This window comes from Salvia splendens, chromosome 14 (genome assembly GCF_004379255.2).
Source record: "Salvia splendens isolate huo1 chromosome 14, SspV2, whole genome shotgun sequence".
Classification (NCBI taxonomy): Eukaryota; Viridiplantae; Streptophyta; class Magnoliopsida; order Lamiales; family Lamiaceae; genus Salvia; species Salvia splendens.
In genome coordinates, this window is record NC_056045.1 from 16,018,018 (window position 1) to 16,022,777 (window position 4,760).

Sequence of the window (4,760 nt, forward strand, 5' to 3'; positions counted from 1 at the left end):
AAAATACAGGGTTAGGGTTGTAATTTCACAGCCCGAATTTAAAATCGGGTCATTCGGGCTGACCCGTTCGGGTTGTCGGGTTAGGCGGGCTGACCCGTTCGGGTTACGGGTCGGCCCGTCGGGTTGAAGGCTTCTGCACATCGAGCAGTTTTTGTAACGGTCATAACTTTCTCTACAAAGCTCCGATTGAGGCGTGCAATATATCCACGCGAAGCTCTTTCGAAGACGAAGAGAATGATATGTATTAGAGGTTTATCAGACTTCAAAATCGCGAGAAACATTGACTCAAACAAGGCTGCTGCACATCCACATATTTTGTGTACATTTTCTAATCAATTTTCTATCATTTCTCAACAAACATGTAAACATACCAAAATATAGAAATATAATCAAAATCATCCAAGAAAACCCTCTTAAACCATGCAAAATCTAAATACGTCAACAGACTATATAAGATCACGAAAAAAATCATCATGTGGTTCATGGATTCATAAATACTCGTATATAAAATCTTTCTTTTAGTATATTTCCAATATAATAGTGCAAAGTGTTTTGACGCCGCTTCGTCAATGAATTATGCGTACTTTGATGATTCTTAAAACATAGATAAATTATTATTTGACTTATTTACAGCTGGAATAAATTAAATTTGACCAATCATAATTCAAGAAAACTTAGAGTTACTCCAATTAGCTAGCATCTTGATAATTCACTCTTTAACAATTCAAAATATTTTTGTTACATCTACGATGCACCTCTCACGTTATGAAAATTTTATTTAATTTTCTACGAATTGATTTATGTTTGAATTTTGAAACAAAGTGTTGATTTATGTTTTAAATACATAAACATAAACATACTATTGATAGATATTTTGTAAATAAAAATAACTTAATTTTTTTAAAAATATTAAAGAAAATAAAAAATAGGTATTTCATTGTTGAATGATTTATTAAAAATATGTATATAATTAAAGAAAATTTAAAATACGTATTATTTTTTGAAAATATTAAAAGAATTTAAAATACGCATTGGCCCGAATAACCCGGTGGGTTAGCCCGAAACCCGAAGGGTTAGGGTTAGGGTCGAACTATTATAACCCGAAAAAATCATAACCCGAATAGCCCGTACCTGAATGGCCCGACAACCCGAACGGGTTGGCCCGAACCCGAACGGGTTGGCCCGATTGACATCCCTAGCATAGAGTATAGGCAAGCTAAGTCTAAATCTAGTAGCTTTGGGCTTTACACTCCTTTTCCTCCATCTACACACCATTGGGTAGATATCTCCATGGATTTTATGCTCGGTCTCCCCATGTCTTCTAGAAAGAATGATAACATTTTTGTGGTGGTAGATAGATTTTCCAAGATGGCTCATTTTATTTCATGTAGGAAAACAAACGATGCTAAATTTATTGCCAATTTGTTCTTTAAAGAAGTTGTCAAGTTGCATGGTATTCCAAAAACCATTGTGAGTGACCGGGATGTCAAATTTTTTAGCCTCTTTTGGAAAACTCTTTGGGGAATGTTGGGCACTAAACTTCTCTTTTCTACTACCGCCCACCCCCAAATGGATGGGCAAACAAAAGTGGTTATCCGGTCCTTAGGTGCACTCCTTCATGCCCTTGTGTTTGAGAATAAAACAAAACTAGTTAACCGGTCCTTAGGTGCACTCCTTCACCACTACTACTTCCTTATCTCCTTTTGAAGTGGTATATGGTTTCAATCCTCTCACCCCGTTGGAATTGTCCACGGTAGATTTTCCTTTGCCATATTTGTTGGATATAGGTGGCGAGGAGAAGGTTCCATTTATGAAGGATTTGCACATTCAAGTACAAGAGCGGATCCGTCGTAGGGGTGAGCAAGTAGCCCGACAAGTGAATAAGGGACGCAAGAAAATGGTTTTCCAACCTGGGGATTGGGTGTGGGTACACTTTTGGAAGATACGTTTTCCCGACAAGACCAAGGGAAAACTTGCCCCGAGAGGAGATGGTCCCTTTGTTGTGTTGGAGCACGTCAATGATAATGCCTATGTGATCGACTTTCCCGGTGAGTACAACGTGAGTCCGTTTGATTTTGTACGAAATCCGGATTCAAGGACAAATCCTTTCCAAGAAGGGGAGGATGATACGACCCCACGTGGAGGCCCCATGGCGAGGCGGCTACGGGAGGGACTCTCTACTTTTATGCAAAATGCCATGTTGGAGGAGTCCATGAAGAATGAGGTGCCCACGACGAGGAACGTGCTGAAATTTGAAGGAGAAAGCATTCCGACCGGGTAGGATTTTACTCACCAAACCACCTGGCCAAGTACAATGCTGCCACCCGCCCGAGTGCCCCGTCCAAGGCGTGAAAGAGTCAGAACGTTCCACCCGGCCGGGTGACTTTTGGTCACCTCGTCCACTCGGTAGGGTGACTCACGGAAGGAAGTTCGAGTCCAGGGATTTACACCCGGTCGGGTAGAGTGACGCAGGATAGATTGTGTGGGCCTTTTCCTGGAATTTGGGCCTAAACTATTAATACCCCCTTTTCCCATTTTATTCATTAGTTTTTGCTGAAATCAAATACTAGTGAGATTTGTTCCTCTTGAAGAGGGTTTCTATCCAATTCCTAGATTTAGGTTGCTTGATTCATCAATTCCTAGTAAAGTATGGATCAAGTAGAGGTATGCTTTGAGGATTGTGGTTGCCTTGAAGATCTAGCCATGAATGTATGTTAGTTATGTTGTAAGTGCCTTAGCTTACTTCATCAATGACTTTGTATTCCATTTTCCAGATTATCCAATGTTATTCCTTCTTGCTCATCTTAGATTAATTAGTTTTTGTTGGATCTATGATTTGCCTTTGTTACCTTGATTAATTGAAAATCTATTTCACCAAAAATATTTGATCAAACATCTACTAATGGGTTTTTCCTTGGGTTAATGGATCATGACTTACATGGATCTACATCAATACAATTAGTTTCCCTTAACACGAGACTGTTAATTGAGAGTGAGGACTTTTCAAGGGTCTTAGGAGCTTTAGGGAGTTATAGATCTAGGATTGACGCCCCTAGTGTTAGTAATCCACCTTTGTACTGCATGGGCAAAACTTAGGCGACTCGTTCAATCAAAGTATGAGTTGTGCTAGGGTGTTGTAGTTGGAATTTGCATAACCATAATTGTGAAAGCTCTATCCTAAGAATTCTACCCTTTGCCTAATTTACTTGCTTTATTTTACTTTAGCTTATTTAAACCAAAACTATTGTTTCTCTAGAATTTGACACTTAGTACATGATAGCTAGTTGCAATTATATTCCCTGTGTTCGATATCCCGGTGCTGACCTTTAGCTATACTATTTCTACCTTGTTTACTTGCAAGTAGTTGCACTGCTAAAAAATACTGCATCAAGTTTTTGGGTATCACACACAATTTCCTGTGTTCTAAAATGGCTAAAAGAATTAGATGTGAGGTGATTCAAGTGGATCCAAAGGCTGTGGAGGTGGCTAATGGCCATATATTGCAATGTGTGTGTTATGTTGTAAGTGCCTTAGCTTACTTCATCAATGACTTTGTATTCCATTTTCCAGATTATCCAATGTTATTCCTTCTTGCTCATCTTAGATTAATTAGTTCTTGTTGGATCTATGATTTACCTTTGTTACCTTGATTAATTGAAAATCTACTTCACCAAAAAATATTTGATCAAACATCTACTAATGGGTTTTTCCTTGGGTTAATGGATCATGACTTACATGGATCTACATCAATACAATTAGTTTCCCTTAAAACGAGACTGTTAGTTGAGAGTGAGGACTTTTCAAGGGTCTTAGGAGCTTTAGGGAGTTATAGATCTAGGATTGACGCCCCTAGTGTTAGTAATCCACGTTTGTACCGCATGGGCAAAACTTAGGTGACTCGTTCAATCAAAGTGTGAATTGTGCTAGGGTGTTGTAGTTGGAATTTGCATAACCATAATTGTGAAAGCTCTATCCTAAGAATTCTACCCTTTGCCTAATTTACTTGCTTTATTTTACTTGGTTTTTTTGTTTTAGCTTATTTAAACCAAAACTATTGTTTCTCTAGATAGTATTTGACGCTTAGTACATGATAGCTAGTTGCAATTATATTCCCTGTGTTCGATATCTCGGTACTGACCATTAGCTATACTATTTATACCTTGTTTACTTGCAAGTAGTTGCACTGCTAAAAAATAGTGCATCAAGTTTTTGGGTATCACACACAATTTCCTGTGTTCTAAAATGGCTAAAAGAATTAGATGTGAGGTGATTCAAGTGGATCCAAAGGCTGTGGAGGTGGCTAATGGCCATATATTGCAGTGTGTGTTATGTTGTAAGTGCCTTAGCTTACTTCATCAATGACTTTGTATTCCATTTTCCAGATTATCCAATGTTATTCCTTCTTGCTCATCTTAGATTAATTAGTTCTTGTTGGATCTATGATATGCCTTTGTTACCTTGATTAATTGAAAATCTACATCACCAAAAATATTTGATCAAACATCTACTAATGGGTTTTTCCTTGGGTTAATGGATCATGACTTACATGGATCTACATCAATACAATTAGTTTCCCTTAAAACGAGACTGTTAGTTGAGAGTGAGGACTTTTCAAGGGTCTTAGGAGCTTTAGGGAGTTATAGATCTAGGATTGACGCCCCTAGTGTTAGTAATCCACGTTTGTACCGCATGGGCAAAACTTAGGCGACTCGTTCAATCAAAGTGTGAATTGTGCTAGGGTGTTGTAGTTGGAATTTGCA